The sequence below is a fragment of the Argiope bruennichi genome, chromosome 2 (genome assembly GCF_947563725.1).
Source record: "Argiope bruennichi chromosome 2, qqArgBrue1.1, whole genome shotgun sequence".
NCBI lineage: Eukaryota > Metazoa > Arthropoda > Arachnida > Araneae > Araneidae > Argiope > Argiope bruennichi.
This window is the reverse complement of record NC_079152.1, coordinates 98,868,365-98,889,690: the sequence shown is the minus strand read 5'-3', so window position 1 is coordinate 98,889,690 and position 21,326 is coordinate 98,868,365.

Here is a 21,326-nt window from a genome sequence, read left to right as displayed (position 1 = left end):
AGAGTGTAGCTACAATAATTTAGACCCTGGGTTTTTTATCGTAAATTTCTTGTTTCGATAGATATAATTATCAACGTTTACGTAACCAAATTGTAGAATTTGGGAATTTTATGATTTTTTTATTCTTACTTTTATTTCTCTTCTCGGCGATAATAAATGAAATAACATTCGTAGAAACCGTTTACGTTCACTTATTTTTTATCGTATTCCTGAAAAAAAAAACATTTCATTTTTCACTAGAAAAAGCCATTTAAATGTCTTTCTGAAAATTGCACATTAAGACGAATGTGAATAAATTTTTTTAAAAAAAATATTGCCTTTATTCATAAAATATGAATGAATATTTTTCATTTTCTTCTTAATTCTTAAAAAAAATTGTAGGATTCTTTATATACCTTCAGTTACCGACATGTAAAATTTTGACAGCCACAGTGGATCCCTAAAGTATTCGTACACTTTGAAATCCTAAGAAAAAGGGCTATAATCAGAAAATGAATTTGAAAATGAAGTCTAGCATTCTTTCACACTTTTCTCACATAATTCTTTTTCATATCTCTGGAAAAATTTGAATTTATTTTATTTTACATTTAATGAAAATGAAAATGTAAGACAAAACAAATAAAGAGCATCCCAATAGTTTTCGTATATCGAAAAATTTTGGGATAAACTCATAGTAAAATTATCATCTTTTTTTTTTTTTTTTGCATTTTGGCGAGATTTTATAAAACGCTTGTTTTTAATTTTTCTTCTTTACTTCTTTGTATTATATTTATTATTTTGAAATATCTCGTAGTCATAGAAAAAACAACAAACACTTTACGAAAAAGAATTATTTTTCATAAAAGTAGTGGCAAATAACAAAGTTAAATTAGTATTTGTATCATACGTTACAGAATAAAATATACTAAAACATTTTAAAAAAGAAAGTCAAATAGAACATATGTTAATAAAAGTTTAACTCAACTTAAAAATAGATTCAGAGTTGAAAAGTTTTCAAAAATTCCACTTTTGAGTGCATTAAGTATTTCTAAACACTTTAAAGAAAGTGTTTTCAAAATTGTTTGACGAATGCTCAAATCATGTGTATTATATAGGCATTCATACTGGAGGAAATTCTATATTATTTGAAATAACAGAAAGCGCGGGTGTATTTTTCTTATGAAATCAATGTTGATTGATCATAAAATGCATTGTAATTATACCTTATTTGCCTGTTAAAGCACATTTAACCTTTTTGTTTTTGACTGGTGTGTAATTTTAAGAAAAACAACAAACAAGGACAAGTATTAATTGACAGAAATATTACAATATTTATTAACATGTATCACAACATAAACATGGATTTCTTTTAAATTTTCGTTTTTTGCTTCTTTTTTTTTTATAATTCATTATTCAGAATTTTTTCGGATATTCTTAAAATACTTAATGAATTTTGTAAAGAAACAGTTATACATATTACTTTAAAAAATTCGGATTCTATAATATTAATTTTTAGTAATGATAGAATAAAATCATTAAAATTTTTAAGTCTACGAAAGCTTTTAGGAGCCATTGTGTTAGGTTATTGACCCCATTTTAGATTATTGAGCCTTGAAATATATCAGAAAACTTATTAAGTATTTTCATTTTTCAAGGAAATGAGGTTATTTTTGAATTAAAATGTTATCTGTTATAATCTTGAATAGTCATTTTGAGACAAAAACAAACTTTATAATGAATATTAAAAAAAAAAAAATCTCTTTTTCTGATTCTTAGGATACCGAGCAATATCCATCATAATATATTTTGTCATCTAAACGTTAAAAAATGTAATTTAATGTGCAATAAATTATATAGAATACAAATTATGAATTATGGAAAAATGGAACTGTAATTTTTTCTGTAATATTTACTGGAGACTAAATTAATTAAAAATGTTAATTTGGAATCGGTCCCATAATGTACATTTCAAATATTAAAAAATCGTGTGACCCTTTCTGGAGATAAATAAATCCTCGGGATACATAAAAACATTTTTTTACAATTTAATATAAGTAACGAAAATAACAATTTTTTTTTCAAAGTATTTGAAAAATATGAAGACTAAAGTAAAAATATGCCGGACGATTTATACGCAGTTCCAAACGATTCTTTGATATGCGCTGAAATTGATTCATTTTTTGACTAAAATGTTGTCAACTATGAAACACATTCTTTTCTTCGGATTACAAATATGCAAAAAATTTAAAGAGCAATAATAAAGAAGTTGTGCAATGTCTTGAAACCAAACAATAAATTTAGTAATATAAATAGGGATTTAGAATTGCTACATTATTGTAGCATACATTGCATTATACATTACTATAATATTATACAAATGTCTATCATTAAAAGGAAAAGATGTAATATTGTAGATTAATGAGAAATTAGAAGTTAAATTCTATAAACAAAAAATAATATAAATAGTAATTTATGATAAGAACACAAATATAATGAGAGGGATTTTCTTTAGATTTAGTCAGAGATATATCACGATTAACTTATAATTCTAGTTTTGAATGCAAATGACATGATTGCATTTCAGGAAGCTTTCAGTGCGGAATATTTATTTATTATGTTTGTTGGAATGTATCGGAAATATTTATTGAACTGTCATATTGCAAAGGAAATGAAAGCATTATCCATTTACATTGATAATGTCATAAAATGGTTCAAAACTTTTTGAATGAAGGCTTTTGTTCGAATGAAAAATTTACTTTTTCGAAACTGTATGGAGAACATTTTAATCCGTGTTTACCAAAATAATTGTTTCTCTGTTTTTGTTATCGATTTAACCATAAAATTTAAATAATAAACTTCAACCGAAAAAAATTATTAGATTTATTAAAATTTATTGACTCAAAAGCCAGCTCTGGCTATCCTGTGATAAACTATGGCAATGAAAATTGCTTGTGGAAATACTTGATGATCAAATTAAAAATAGATATTAAAATTTCCTCTATAGTATAAAAGGCCAATGGGATTTCTCAATTTGAGTCGATAAAAGCAATAGATGGAATATTTATACTGCTTTAGAATTTTCATTTTAAAGATTAACGCATTTTCTGAAGTATTAATTTTCTATTATAATAAAATTATTTATTTTCCAGATTTATTGGCTGAATGCAATAAATAAAAAACCATAATAATACAAAACATATACATAATAAAAGGAATCAGGATTTATTTAGTTTTAAGGTTATTAACTTCTTTTAAATAAATAATATTTAGCATGGGACAAATTAACGATAGCAGTGAAATACTTCGGAAAAATACTCAAGAAAATTATAGTCTTTCTTTGTTTTATAGGATGCTGAAAAAACTAACTACTACAAGTTTCTCTATATTGGATTCCAATTGCAAGAGGGATAAATGCTTTAGTTAGTGATTATCGATAGAAGTAGGGATCTGCCCCTTCAGACACCTACAATCGAAGATTAGAAGTGAATCCAACTTAGAAGGATCAGATCATTACTAAGAATGATAAAATTGTGAAAAAAACTCACATGCGAAGCGAATGCGCATAAAGCTACAATTCAAGGAATGTCGTGGAAATAAATCATCAATAAAAAGTGGAAACAGTCATCCCTTTAATTATCAAATTAATGCCTTGTTTTGCAAATTTCACTAAAGCATAGTTTTTAATTAATTAAAAATCTTAATTATTCTCGAATTTTGAAATATTAACAACGGTTGTATATATATATATATATATATATATATATATATATATATATATATATATATATATATATATATATATATATATATATATATATATAAAGAGAGAGAGAGATAGATATATAACCATTGTTAAGATTTTCATTCAATTATAAATTAAGAAAGTTATGGCTGGTTTCTCATTTGTAAATTAGTTATGTTAAATTAGCCATGCACAAATTTTTAGTTCAAAACATTCAATATGAAATGATTTATATAAAAAACAGGTTGATGAAAAAACTGTTCATTTTGATACAAAATTTAATTTCCAATGAAGTTTCATTTTTCAGTCATATCAAGTAAGGAAAGTGAAATTTTACACTACTTTTACATTAGATAATTATAAGTTTTATTATAAACAATCAAGATGTTTGACAGTGATATTAATTTTATTGACGAAATGGTTTAAATTAACACTGCTTTTTTATATTAACATAGTTTCATTTCTAAACACCTTCATCTATTTGATATTTAAAAGATTCACCAATGTGCAAGAAACTTGTGTGTTCTGCAAATCTTGCTTTTTTATAAACAAAAATAATATATTCGTGCATTTCTTATAAAAATTGTCCCCAATTACAAATTAATACCTGCTTAAGCATATTTATAGAACTCATAGTATTGCCATTTATACTTCAAAGACTGAGATAATAAAAGTTTATACTAATAAAGAGAACAACCATTAAGCTGAACACATTTTGGTCTCTATATAACACTGCAAGAAAACAATGTTTAAATAAAGCTGCAAGTAAAATTTCGAATCTTCATTGTTAAAAGAAAGCATGAAAAAAAAGTCTGAAATTCATTCTTTATAACTAAATTTGAAGAAAAGTTATAAAAAAAGTACGAAATTATCACTAAAATCTTTTTTTTAATTTATTTATTTGGGGAATGATATCAAATGTTATGTTTGAACTCACTAACATTTCCATCTTGGTCGGAAAATATAGAAATATTTTATTGTAATTACGTTGACAATTATTTTGGGAAAATAAAATGGAAAATTGATTATAAGAATCTAATAATTAGCTTAGAAATATATTTAGTGAGTTTTATTTTATAGTAAAAAAAAACATGATTAAAATCCTTTTTTTTTTTTTTTTTGTGAAGATACGAAATAGTTTGATCTCAAGTTCCTGTTAATCAACAAAGCAAGTTCGTGAAATTATGTATATATTTGTATTTTATTTTCGCATGAGAGAACTGGTTTGTTAAAGGAGCTTTTTAACACATGGAATATAAAATAATAACATAAAATTTTTGCAGCTGAAAGATTCTTCGATGATAAATAAATTAATATTGATATCTAGAATAAAATATAAATATTTTGTTCTAATAATATTAAAAATAAGTGGAATTTCTATACAAAATATATACAAATTCATATATTACAATATTTCATTTGCAGTTTTTAAGAATGTAATGAATTTATTTTGTCTTTGGAATGTAAATTCGGGCATTCCAATATTGAGTACTATTTTGATGCATCTTAATTTTAATGATCATAGTAATGAAAAGGTTATAGGATGTAATACTATTCCATCACTAAATTGTAAAATGCATATTTTGAGAGAATGATGAGAATTTTTTTTTTCGAAATGATCAACAGAGTTATGATATTTGGACTTAACAGCTTTTACACTCGACATTTAAATACTTCCTGGATATAAACTGATTATTAAGAAAGAAAGTTTCTACATTTTAATTAAATTTTATTAAAGCATGAATGAAAATTTATGTTTGTCATTTTCTTAATTTGTTTTTTTCACTCAATACATTCGGGTTATTTTATTGTCTCCAATTCATTGTACAGTGACATATATTAAAAGTTTTTCAATGATGTAATTTCATTTTTGAATGATTTTTTAATTTATTTTAATAAAACTTTGAGACCTTTTAAAGTATATTATATAGTAATATTGTTTTTTATTTCGATTTCTGAATTTATAAGCTCGATCTTTGTGAAATGTATTATATCTCTTTTTTTATTTCCATATCCTCACCGTTATATAAAATTTTAAATATAATATAAATATAGAATAAATATAATATTAATTAAGTCTAAAAATAATCACTACGATTGTTTAATTAGATTTATCAATCTCCTTCATTATATATATATATATATATATATATATATATATATATATATACTAAATGCAGCATAAAGAAAAATAATAATGTTTAAATAACTATCAATGATAATAACAGAACTACCCAATTATTTAGATAAACTCATATAAATTCTGGAAAGGAATTTTTTTCAAAAAATATATTTTCATATATGCAAATCGAACTTTTCTTTAAAAAGTGTGTGGAAAATGTCCATGAAATAGAAACATCGCTAAATTTTTTAAGGCAATTTAACATACATATTAAACTTATTATTTTGAAAAGAAGACTAAATGTATGTAAAAATTAAATAATAAAGATACATTTTCTGAATTTTTTAACAACCGGGATATATTTCCAATAATAGTATGTTTTTAAGTACCCAGTTCCAAATAAATATTATATCAATAAAATATTTCTAGAAATACAAAACTGCACAACGAAGCGTGAATCTCTGAGAAATATAAAACATTCTGTTGTCAAAAGAGTAGTATAGTGTATCTATACCAATTCCCTGGGTATTTTCAAGAAAAACTGTTTTCTACTGTCTTTTATTGGCAGTATTAGAGAATCGTGTAGTTATCTAGTGAAAAATCCAAGGTTCTTGAAAAGACTTCTCTGATTTTCTTTTCAGATAAATATATATTTTTTTGTCTGGAGAGCATTTTTATACATCAATGAATTAGAGTTTTTTAAAAAAATAGAATCACGTTTCAAAATGGAATTGCGCATTTACATTTAATAATGAAGTTATAATAAATTCCTAGCCTATAAAAAATAATTGCACAAATTTTATTTATTTTTATTTTGATTGATATGAAAATACTGATAAACTTTAGCAAGTGTGCATGAAACATACATTTTTATTTTTAAATATTAAAGATACACAAAGTATATGGAATTCATATATGAATACCCCAAATTTATATGTCTATTAAAAGGAAATAAAGCAAAATATAACCTTCCTGCTAATCGGAAATTAAAAATTACAGCTGAATAATTAAATTTAACATATTTATAATCGGACGATGTGATTCCCATCAGAAATATTGGGACAACAAGATAACTCATACAGCAGTTTTTTCTGAAAGACTGGTGCGTAGCTTTGAATGGATACAAATTTGCATTATGGTGATGGGCGATTTTTTTATGTGAGTACATTAAATCGTACGTACTCGTTCGTCAATTTTTTCTATCAGTAGTTTCACTTTAATGAACTTAAGACACGCATGTTTTCAGCTTTTCAAAGTTTCACACTAGAAGTGTATGCTAAACACATAAAATTGTGGGATGAGTTATAGTTCCACCCCGATATCAGTCTATTTCCGAAGAGGTTCACATTGAAAAATTGTAATTGGTAGAAATCAAACTTGCAAATGTTAATTTTGGTTTCCTTTGAACAAAAAGTTTGCATTTTATTTATTTTTTTTAATTTTTGCAAAGTAAGAATATTCATTTATAAACAATCTCTATATACAAAATATTCATCCCTAGATTTTCATAACTTTCAGATGCTAGAGGGTCTCTATGCATGAGAAACACCATTGTCATATATAGGATTACCCTTGTATATAAACATGATAATTCAAAGATATAAGGAACTAAGTGAAAGAAATGAAGCATATCATTTAATCACTAAAAATTGTACATCGGAAATTTCTGGACCAAACATGTTAAAAGATCAACTGTATATCAGTCTGTCAGTTTGTATACACATATACATAATAAATCAAAGCATTATAATAGTGTAACCATCTTTTTATGTCTATGAAAATTGTGGAGAAGTATATAGTTGTATAGAAATATATATATATATATATATACTTAAAAATAAATTAGGATAGATGAAACATTTTAGACCAAATCTGTCGACTTCAAAAGCTTGTCTTTTCAATCACAAAGACATAATTCTAAACATGTATGTTTTGAACTCAAGGAGGTCTAGACCGTTAGAATTCAACAAAACATTGAGTTTTAATTCTTCTGCTATTACGATATTTTTTCATTTTATACTTAATATGTGAGTAAGTAAAAAATGAGTGTGCATTAACTGATAAAATCAAGTTTAAGGAAAACAAGACATAAGCCTAAAACATTATCACTCTGTAGAGTATTGTAGCCATAAATAGCGTTCCAACCTTTACTAAGTACGTTTTTTCCAGAAAAAATTTATGCGAGATATTTTCCCATAGTACTACATAAAATACTCAATAACACTTCATGAGTCAAGGAAAAAAAAACAATTTTCAAAGAAGTATGTTTTGTGTTGTGTTTTTTAACAAAGATGTTGCTTGCGATAGAATGTTTCTAACAAACAGAAGAATTAATTTTATTCTTACTTGTATAGAAAGCGGAACAACTAAGTTAAAAAGCATTTACATAAAGAGAAAATCAATCTTTTGAAGCCCCCATCGTAATTTCTAGGATGTTCAAAATCGGTGAACTTACTACCACTATTCCTGTAATTTGTTAGAAACTTTCTGTTATTAGTGTTCGAAAATCCAAATCCGCCACCAAAGATCGAGTAATTTATTTGAAAGTCGTCTGGCTAAAGGAAGGGAAACGCTAGAAAGCATCAGTTCCTTCTTCCTACTCTTCTTACGTTAACTATAAATTATAGGGTTAGTTTAAAAGAATATAAAAAAATCAATTTAAATCTGACCTGTAACATAAATCAAGTACTTCAGTTTTTGTTGTTATTCAAGAAATAGGAATTTCTTGTTACAACTTTGTCTGTGGATAAATAATGCTTTCACATAATACGAAATATAAGTAATTGCTGTGATCATCAAGATATTTAATTAATAATCACGGTTCTATCGCCCCAGGACCGCGATGTCCTGGTGATAAGCTACCGGCTTGGAAACCGGAGGGCTTAAAGTTCGAGACCCGACTTCACCGAAGAAACGTGTATGCGTGTTTCGTGCATGTTAAATCAGTTGGGACCAAACGTACTCCTGCTGGTGTGGTACGGAAGTTTGGATAGAAGGGTATCTGCTCAGGTGTCGTCCTCATCATATGGCGGCGGTTAAAATTTATGAGGTCCGTTCCCAAATAGCCCTAACGTTGCGTTAAAAAGAGACGTTAATATAACTGAAACTCCTGACATGGCATTTTAATATCGTTCCTCTATGTGAATACGATAACTAATGAATTAATTGATACATAAGGACCACATTTGATAAGCAGTTTTAATTCAAAATGTATACATCATTATCAAATTTTATATACACGAAATCCATAAATGAGGATTCTATTCGTCTATCTTCATGTATGAAGATACAGTTACTTAAAAAATATAATGAATTAAGTTAAAATATAAACGTAAAAACTAAAATTTACTGATTGGTGTTATCTTCAAAATCGGTGAAATATATCAAATTTTTAATCACATATAGATTGATTCTTGTTTTGATTATCTGTCGGTTTGATCGTTCTATAATCTATAGGTACTAAGACGTAAAAATGCAATGAGCTAAAATCCTATACAGGGTTAGCAAAAAATAAGTTACCCACTTCAGAGGGCTCTAAAATGCCTTTTATTGGTCCAAATAAGATACAATTTGAACTACAGATTATTCAGATGATATGCTTTATATTTATTAAGTAAAAAAATTTAGTAAAAACGTTCGCTGTAATACAAATGGCATTTATTTGCATATATATTGAAAATGTTTTACATAATTTGTGTCACAGCGCATTTTTCATTGGATAAAAAGAAGGCGGATTCTACACGAACATTAGTTTCTTCTCTGTTTGCCATGCCTACGACGCAAAAAAAAGCACTACTATTGAAATTGTTCAACCAGAGCCAACAAAACTCCGTTGCAGCTCTGAAAGGAATTTCATCGTATGAAGCAAATACGAAAAGGTCCAATGGCACCGGGTGCCAAGATGATACAGAAATTGGAAAAAAACTGGGCAATTTGACAATCTTCCTTGTAGAGAACGAAAAAAAAAATGCGGTCTTCCAGTTTCGAAAATGATGTAACCGCGCTCGTTGAAGCCAGCAATCAGTTGCCACATAAAATTGTGAGTTTGCCAGTTGTTTCCCGTGTTCTGCATATGCCGAATTCAACTGTCCGAAAAATCGTACGGCAGATTTTGCATTTTTATCCATACAAAATCAAGTCTGTGCACCTGTTGCAGGACGGGGATATAGATGTCCGTAAAACTTTTTCACTTCAGTTCCTTGCTCGAATGGTGGTTGACACAACTTGGCCGTGGAACATTCTGTGGATGATGAGGCCCATTTTTGCCTCAATAGACAAGTTAGCACCCTCAACTGTCAACTTTGGGTAGAGGAAAACCCTCACGTTACCCAGGAACAACCCTTGCATCCTGAAAAAATGAAAGTATGATGTAGTTTTACAGCTACCTTTATCTTTGGACCGTATTTCGTTGAAGAGATAATTTCAAATGGAATCCAAATCTGTTCCGTCACAGGACAACGATACCATGATATGCTGAAGGATTTTATAATGCCAACTCTTCTACAGCTTAAATGCCTACAAGACATCATTTCATGTAGGATGGAGCACCACCTCATATTGATCGCCGTGTATTAATACAGCATTTCACAGAAGAACGAATTACCAGCTGTCATTTCCTAACAACATGGCATCCTCGCTAGCCGGGCATCACCCCTTGCGACTTTTGGTTGTGCGGTTATTTGAAGTACAATATTTACCGTCTAAGGCCATCATCTCTACCAGATCTGACGGACACCATTCGGCGCCCTATTCTTAATATTCCGGTAGACTCACTCCGGTTATTTATAGAAAATTTGGTTCTCCGATTAGAGCATATTGTAGAAAATGCAAGAGGGCATGCTGAGCAATTTTAATTTTAGTTTATTTATCAATTATAAACCTTAATAAATATTGGATTGAATTGAATGATTGGCTATTGGATTGAATTGATGAAACTAAAAGATAACTCCATACCTCAAGCACCATATCGTACTGATACCGTTATTAATATTTGATACGACAATTTCTAATAACAATGATTATATTTTGTTTACTCGTTTAGTCAGTCACTAGCATTTTTTTTCTTTTTATTTCTCTCTAACTGTATGTTTAAAACTTAAATACTTTTACAAAGTGGTATTTTTAAATCTTTCTTTTTCAATAAATTTCTTTTCGAAGAAATATTGTGACATTAAAAGTTCTTAGTAATGATTAATCACTAAAAGTTATAAGCATCTTGAAAAAAATCTGAGAACTTGTTTTTTTATTAATATTATCTGAAATAATGATGAATGATTCTGAAAATTGTCGGAAAATAATGAAAGCAATCATTTTTCAACTCTTTTGAATACTTCGAAATACAAATTTGACATTCACTAGTTAAAGTTTAGAAATTAGTGGCAGGAAAATTTCTTTTTAACAAATTTAATTTATTCTTAAGAAAGTTCAGATTTAATGATTAGTTTAGAAAATAAAACAAATGATAAGTTATAAGATGCTTGTGTTACAAAAATTATATTAGGAAAAACCCTAGACCTGAAAGACAATATTTTCGAAAAACAGTGTTCTATGTTGTCGTGCAACAGAGTATGTAATTTTTCTTTTAAATGGAACTATCTAACAATGGCCAGATCTTTTATGGGAATAGATAAGACAGTCATGGAAAAATCTCTTTGTTTGTTCTTCATAATGGAAGCTTTCTTTCTTTCTTTGTCTTTTCTACTCATTCCGCAGTGAGATGAAAGATTTTTTCTTTAATACACTTTTTTTCTCTCCCTTTTTTTGCGATTTTCTTTTTTCTTTTGAATGCTCTTTTTTTTTTTCTTTCTTCAAGCTTTCGTGTAAGTATGATCTCTGAAAATACTATTTATTCAGATAATATATATAATAAGCTAATAGCGTGAGAAGACACTAACTATATAATCATATATGAAGAAAACAAAAAAAAAAAATATTTTTATTTATTATAAATTTGTTATGCAAGCTTTAGGATTTATTTTATTATAGTTGATGATTTATAACCGGAAATAATTTGTTAAAATTGGGCAATTTAAAAAAGAAGCATTGGGTGTAGTATACCAATTAAAAGAATAAACAATTAAAAATTATTAATTTTTCATCTTATTTTTTTGCTACAAGTTACATTTTGAGTTGCATCTTCTTCTTTTTTTTTTTTTCTAAAAACGAAATATTTAAAAGTTCATTCTATTTTCATTAGCATTAATTTATTAAATATTCACGATAAATATGCCAACTATATACTATCAAATATCACACACACACACACAAATATATATATATATATATATATATATATATATATATATATATATATATATATATATATATATATATATATATATATATATATATATATATATATATATATATATATATATATATATATATATATATCGAGAGAGAGAGAAATATTGTTAAATACATAAATTAATGATAAATATGCAAAGCTATGTGATATGATGAACAAAACTTTGTGAAATCAATAAAAATATTCAGACTGATTTATTTTGATAAAATGTATAACTATTTTTTAAACATTTCTTATATACAGAATCTATTTCTGCACAAAGTATTCCCCACACACAAGCTAAATGATGTGGTAAATTTCAGAATAACATACAAAAAATGTAATAATGTCATGTCTTACATTAAATTTTTATTAGCATATTAAACATCATGCTAATTAATTTATAATTTTTAGTTTTTAAATTGACAAGCTTATTAATTAATGATTAAATTCTCTCACTCACTTTCTGAAGAAATAAGTGAAAAATTTATTAAATGTCTCATCCTTACAAACGTGAAGAAAGGCAAGTGAAATTATGTTTAAAAATTCCACAGAAATATTAAAAACTTAATGAAGAGATTTATATTGCCATATCAACAGGTGAAATTCAATAATGTCTAAATTTTACTCTTAGTAAAATCTGATATTTATAAGTATTTTGAATGTTAAGCAATGAAAATGAATTGTATAAAGAAATCATCTTCAGAATAGCATTCAAACTTTGTAACCTTACTATCTTTGCCCAGAGTTTACTCTGCTTATTGATGATATTTTTTATCCCTCATAATACAGAGATATAATCCTGTTTCCTTGATCAATATGGTCTATTATTGTTGTTAAATACTTATAGAAACCGTTGGATGGCGCACAAGATATTATATGCAAATCGATATAATATCATCACGATATTATGTGCATATACAGGCAATTTAGCAAGTTTTAGCAAAATAGCATTGGTTTTAGTATGCAATTTAATATGTAATTTTTCTTTTATTTTTGCAGCAAATCCCGAAAATATTCGAATGCATTTCAGACTTAATGATCATGAAAAGAAGCAGATTAAAAATGCCGATACATTTTATTTCTGCCTTCCTTCCTTCCTTTTCTAAGATCCTTCCTTCCTTTCCTTTTTTAAGATCCCTCATTATAGATGTGATCATTTGTGCATAGAAATTGCCCATTTTAATTGCGTTTATTTTCTTCCACTTTGAACCATTAGAGAAAAACTATACCTCAATGAAATAAAAAGGTTTGATTTATGTTTTTTTAATATTTTAATACACCTACTGTAAAAATCACATACAAAATATTTTGCTATATTTTCCCATTATATTTAATAAAATATTAACTAACATTTTAAATGAAATAGTTTGACTATTTTGACACTAAATCTGAACGAGTTTTGTAGCTTTGAATTTCCTTATCTGTATAATTCTCTGTTATTTTAATGGTCTGGCGGAAGATATGCGAAAACAATCACCGAATTTTTTCTTTGAAAAGCTTTTAATTTTTAAATTAGGGAGGCTATATTTTATATCAAATATAATCTTAAATAAGAAAAAATATATTTTATAATGGCTAATAATTCAATCATTATTATTTTACTTTTAATAAAATAATTTAAAATAACCAAACGATCTGAATAAAAACTCACATACACATATTTATTTTTAAAAATGGATTCTGCACATTTACAATAACAAATTTCAAATGTTTTCAATTCAGCTAAGTAGTACGAGATTTGAATTTATATTCATTCTTTCTCTATACTGAATATTGTTCTAGTCATGTTTAATGCAGCAGTTGAAAATTTCAACGCAAACTTAAATCGAGCCATTACTTCCAATTAGTATAGGTCACGCTCTCTGATTTCACTGATCTCAACTGTCATACGAAAATCAAAATCTATTACTTTTCTCAGGTGCTTGCATCACTTATGAAGAAATCTAGAGGGTTGTATGAAGAATAAACTGAAGCATTTGAAACAGGATATACAAATAATTCAAGACATATTTCACACGAAGTAAGCTATACAAGTATTAATATTTTCTTGTAGGGTTTTTCAGCAACATAGACAGTAAGAAGTTTCATAAAAGAAAACTTTTATTATTTTATTTATATATTATTGCACACATATAAAAATTTTATTTCAAAGATACTGAATCAAAATTTATTTCGTTTTAGATTTATATAATTTATATAAATATATTTTTATTTTTAACTAAAAGGTGAAGAAAAAATCATGAAAGAATTAAAATTGTGAAAATTAAAAATTAGCTGGATTAAAGAGTAATTGAATATTAAATGTAATTAAAAAATATTTAAATATTAATGCGACAATGAAATATCATAATTAAAATTACTTATATATTTCAGGTAATCTAGAGAACCAAACACAAGATTTTGAAATTCAAAACAAAAATTTTATATGAAATGAAAATATTAAACTTGAAAGCAAATTGGAGAACTGAACAATGTAATTACTCTAATTAGCTGCTGCAAAGGAAATACCATATTTATATCCAAATTCTTCACATTTGAATCTGTATAATAAGTTTATTAATCTTTTTTTTTTCTTCTTCCTTTCAGTAAATTCAGAAGCTACAATTAATTTTATCAAATATTTTTTCAGCGTATTGAGATTTTGACTATCCAAATTTTATTTTTATATTTTACATTGGTATAATAATGTAAAAATGTTTAAATCTGAAAAGAAGGGCAGCTTATGTTCACTGCAATTTTTCCGATCATACAAAAAGCAAGGTGTTTTAATTTCTTATGTTAAATCGCGATTTGTTAGTTAATTATTAATAAAAAACTTAATGAATTAATTCATTAATTTAATCAATAAATTAAAACATAACTTTTGTCATTTTGTGAGCATAAATATTTTTCCAGTGTCTAGTAATTTCCATTCTTATTAAGAATAATAAAAAATATTTCACTCTTAATTTAATTTCTATTTTAATTTATATAAAATTAAAATATAAATTTATTAAACATTTTTAAAATTGTTTTGAAGAAATTGGTGTAGTAAACTTGTAAAATTATTTTAAATTCTATTCGTATTTGTTGATTAAAATTACAAGAAATTACACTAAATTTACAAAAAGTTTTACATTTATTTAAAAAAGTTTTAAGCTTTTTTAAATAATATATTTCATTATTTCTTATATCTCAAATTCAGAGAAAAAATAATAAATAAATTTAAATTTACAACAAATTTAAGTTATTTACATCATTTTTTAAAGTATTTCGAATTGTAAGAAAAGTCCTGCATTTCTTTGTTTTCAAAACTTTGCAAAATATCAGAACCAGCAAACAAATCAACAAAATATTAAAGAGCAAAAAGAGTCACATGACAATTCAATGACATTTTTAACTTCAAAGCACGTTTTCTAGATAGGTTGATGTTTCATTTTATAATTTATTAGATAATAAGAAATTGAAAAAAAATCTACCTTAAACAATAACAATACTCTTAAGTAAATAAACAAGTTATTATTGAAAAAAATTAAAGATTTTGGCGGAAACATTTGATTAAAAAATTGAGATAATCGAATAAGAAGTTGAATCTTTCATTTTAATTACTTTATTCAGCGTGTAATTTTTATTTGAAATGCGTTTAGAACTATAGAAAAACCTTTAACAACTTCAGAAATAATCATTGATACAAAGAAGGATGTATATACAATGGATTTGACATATCGTTGTATAAAGCGATTAAATAAATTTCGTATGAAAGAATGTTTCTAGTTTATTAGAAATCTCTCTTAAGCAAGATAGATTACAAAATAATGGTTTCCCAATTTATCAAAAAAAACCCCTATTTTATATCTAATTTAATTATGTCATTTCTATTTAGAAAAAAAAAGAGCCGGAAGTGATTATTGAAATAAGTTAATAAAGATATATCTGTTTTTGAAAGGCATTTGAATACGCATATCTTTTTTGGTTAGATTAAGAATATGGCACTATGTTCAAGGTATTTTTGTCAACTATTATTAAGTCTTACAATGGAAAGTTTTTTGGGGGAAAATTAAAGTTTGCCTGCAGTATCGCGTTTTTATTTTATTGATTTTAATTAATCAAGCAATTCTTCATCGTGAAAGGAATGTTCTACATTCAACGCGCTTGTTATAAAAACGCTGTGCAACCCCTCTTTAATAAGTACAAAGCAATTTGCATATATAATTCTTTTTTCTTTTGCATATATATAAATTTCTTTTACAAAAAATTGAAGATTTGTCTTTATTCAGAAATAAATTCCGAATCATTTTTAACTATACGAAATTAATGACAATGCTTTATTATATGATAATTGCATAGTTAATTTTTACAAATCTATTTTAATACCGGATTTATTTGGAGAGAATATTATTAATATTGATTAAATATTGCATTTATTATATCCAGTAAAAATTATGCCATAATAAAGTGCCATTTTAGAATATTTTATTAAACAATAAGTTTCCAATAACAATGAAGATTTTATTTTACATTTATTTTAAAGTAAAATTATCAAGATTTTTTTTCAAAACTTCCCTACTCTTATGTATCCTATATTATATAAATAGGTAAATTGTTTAAAAATTTTTAAGTAGAATTTAATTATCGAAAAAATTATTAATCTTAATTAAATTTCTCAAAAAAATTTTAATAATTAGGTTGGGTAATTGCAATCGAATTTTAATTCCCTTTTACAATGTATTTTCCATATAGATAAATAATTACAAATATAAAATGTATTTTCTCAAGAAGAAAATTCCTCTGTAAAGACTGAAACCAGATGTTATCTAGGAAATATTTATTACAGAAAAACTAATCAATCATTTTTTTAACATTTTCTATAAAGGAAGTCTTATCTAAAGCCACTAATAATTAGATGAAAAGTTTTTTAATGTTTTCAAATAATGCCAAAGAAAATCTTTAAGCAGAAATTAAAAAGGAAAAAAAATAGCACTAAAGAGGATTATTTTATATCAAATGTGCAGAAGAGGAATTTTTCATTGAAAAATAATAGAACTTTCTTTAAAATTATTTTAGCTTCTTATCTCTGTGAAAAATGTACAGCGCTTTACTCTTTTTACCTTTGCTTGTTAAAAAAGCATTAAGAAGAAAAGCAGAAAACTCTTTTATTCCTTTATTATATATATGTATATATATATATATATGTGTGTGTGTGTGTGTGTGTGTGTGTGTGTGTGTGTGTGTGTGTGTGTGTGTGTGTGTGTGTGTGTGTGTGTGTGTGTGTGTGTGTGTGAGTTTGCACTTTACAGGACAGATCTTTTCACCTAGATCCGTATGTGCGTGTGTGTTTATAATAAAGATGAGTGTGTGAAAGTGTACCCTCTACAGTCAGATCTTTTCCCCTAGATTTGATCCAGATATACTTCGAGGGTAAAAATGTGCCATTTAAAAAAAATAATTTGGATTTTCATTAATTAAAAAGTAAGCTACTTTCTGATGTTTTTCTGCAACAACTTTCGAAAATTTTAATGCAAAAAAATGAATTTTAAACCGATTTCAACTTTTTAAAAAATTGTCTTTTTAATGATATCAATTTAAAAGTCGTAAAAGATTTTCTTGAATCCTGGCAATTTTTTTTAAATATTTTTTTTCTACTTCCAACAATTGATTACATGGTTGCCATGAAATTTTCATTGTTTTATTAAATATTTAATCGCTATATTTTCTCCCCTTGCTGTTAGCTAAGGATTAAGGATGCCGTTTAATATTTGTATAGTTATATAGTTTAATATTTGTATAGTTGTATAGTTTAATATTTGTATAGTTGCATAGTTTAATATCTGTATATTTTATCAAACAAATGAAAGACTAAATTTATAATATCACGATTTTTATAAAATATACGAATAAGATATTTAGGGTTTTAACAGCGCTATGATTTTATGTCACTGTCACTAATAGAAATATTACTGTATTATTATATTATATAAATTGATACATCTTACTTATTATATATAATTGTATTAAATTGCTATATAATTTCAGTTTTCACGAATAATTAGGTGCAAAGAAAATCAGACTTTAAGGAAGCAAAAGTCAGCGTGAGAAAACTAGAAGACTGAAGGCAAAACAAAGCCATGTGAATGAAAATTTGTTATAGGATCTCTCGTTTTAGATTTTGTTCACATTTTTGTAATGCTGGGTTATAGGAAAAGTTAATGCTAGACATAATATTCTGTACTGGTCATAATATTTTTACTGCAATTGAAATTTATTGTCGATATTTTTTTTTTCGGCAGTATTTTTTTTATTTGATATTATCTTATTTTTTGTTAGAGGGTTAATATTTGTTTTAGATCTAATTTTGTAATTAATTTTGATTTGAATGTTTGCAAGCATTATAATTAGAGAAGATCCCACTACAAAGAAACATAATTTTTTATAATATATTACAATATATATGTAAAGTGTACTGCAACAAATGTTTTTTTAGTATTTTGCCAATGCCTATAAGATTATCTATAACATCTTTCAGTAGTTATTATGCAACAAACATATTCGATATTTTGTTAACAAGATAACAGCCCTCCAAATGGGCATCTTTTATTATAAAATAATTGTCTCTACTGTCACTTGTTAATATACTAAATATTAAGTGATAACTAATACTACTACTAACTATAATCTAGATCTTTAATGAACGCGATTGTACACTATCTTAAAAAAATATGAAAATATTTCTAGTTAAATAATTTTTATTTTCATAATAGCAACAAGAAATTTAAATATTGCAAAACAATTTCTATTTCATCGCATACTACATACTGGTAAGAGGGTATTTCAAATTTCAAAAAAGGTATAATACGAAATTTTTACTCTTTTTAATTCTCTTTACACTTTTATTATAAATCTGAAACGCTATCTACTAAAATATGTTCTTAGTATACATTTCATAATGAATCTATTAATTATATATTGATCTTTCATATAATAACTATTTCTTAATGGTAAAAACATCGGGTCTGGTACGAGCAGATACAATTTTATTTAACCCTAAACCAATAAAATTACTATTTCCGTTCCACATGGATAACTAATCTATCATCTTTCAAACTTATTTGTTAATAGTTTTGCTTACTATGGTCAGGTTATGCAAAGTTATATGACTTTTTTTAAAAAAATATTATAATATGAGAATATTGATTTCCTTCACCCTGATTTTAATATATATATATATATATATATATATATATATATATATATATATATATATATATATATATATATATATATATATATATATATATATATATATATATTGAAAATGATGCTTTTAATTTTTGGAATCTATTTTTTTTCGTAGATAATCTAAATTTTTTATGATATAAACTTAATGTTTCATTGCTCTACAGTAATGTCTCGACGGATGCATTACTTTTAGTTCATTTAAATCAGTCTTTGGACATAAATAAATCCTCAAGATACTTTAAAATATTTTTTTCAAATTTAATATAAGTTATATTAATGGCAATTTATTTACCATCGATCAAAACAGTGAAACTAAATTTAGTATATTTTTAACGAATAATACAGAGTTCCAAACCATTCTTTTTAATATCCATTGGAATTAATTTATTTTTGACTAAACTGATGCAAAATCTTCGGTCCAAACATTAAGTGAACAATGAAAAGAACTAAATTAATAGAAACAAAATACATGCTTGGATATTTTTTTTACTGTTACTGTGGTTTTTACTTTTTTTCCTTTCTTCCTCACTGTAGCATAATTAAAAGCATTATAAGGTATCGAGAGATAGCGAGTAAACATCTTCATTAGATATTAAGTAAATAGCAAAATTAAATTATTGAAATTAAAGCAAGAATCTGATGAATCGCAAAAATGTTGCCATCCAACATTGTAAAAAATTACATATTAATGTACAAAGGAAGAAAGCGGTGAGTTTAAAAAAATAATTAGATGCCTGGTAGGTTTACATATTTTCTGGAAATTTGTAAAAAAAAAATGTAGTTTTTTTTCATGAAATTATGGTACTGTATTATAAAGAAAAAAAAATCTTAAAGATTTGTTAGGCTGAATAAAACATGCTGGCCATCATTCAAATAAATTATTTATATTAAACAGAGAAATTGGCATTGAAAATAATGATAAATAAATAAAATAACGCACCCGAAGGTAATGCATATCCTCTTTTTACATTGTGAAACTGAAAATAGCCCTAGTATTGCTTCAAACAGGACGTTAATATAACCAAACCAAACCAAACCATTGTGAAACTGTGGTAGATGTGCTAGACTCAAATAAGAATTTGCTTTGAAATTTTACAAAATTTCTTTTATCAGGAAACATAAATATTTTGTGAAAAGTTTAGACATGAAAGCAGAACTCTCAAAAAAGCGAAATGAAGAATGAAATGCTCAAAATACATTGGAATTAATCACCTACAATGTATTTTATTTTCATTTAATAAATAATTTTTAAGAAATTTCTTTATCGTATGATGCCCAATGAAGCTATAAATTCTTCTCCTTTTTCATAGCATTATTCTTTTATGATTTTTCTTATAATTTCTCGATTTTTAATAGAACATTTCAGTTGCCTTTTCATACGATGATATAGCAATTCATAAAAATTCCTTTATCTGTTTTTCTGTGCTCATGTATTTGTTTTTTGTTTTTTTTAGTCTTTTATATTTATACCATATAATAATCACCAAAGGTAATGCAAATCAAAATGAAAAAACTGGTTTGGAAAGAAAGAAAATATATATAATCTCACTTCCTCAAGAGTCCGATTGCTAAATTAATTACCATTAAATTAATTCTATTTAGTCATTTCTTGGTAACGTCATTTCAAGACAACCGATATATTTTCAACGTTTTAACTATCATTGAAATCTCTAGGGGACCTGACTAATTTATATATATAATATAAACTGACACTTTGCGACGAAACGAAGTTCATTTTTTATACTATATTTCGAGTTTATTAATAACTTGAAATGCAGTTCTAGATTAGGAAACGTAAACATAGAACATTAGAGACTTCCATGTTTATATTTTCCATGTATATAATTAAATACACCTGTATTTAATTATATATGAATCTTAAACTGAAGAAATTCAATGAATATTTTTAATAATGAATTATATAAACTCAGTCGAATATTTCTTATAATAAATGAAATTTATTTAAATTGAAATATTTA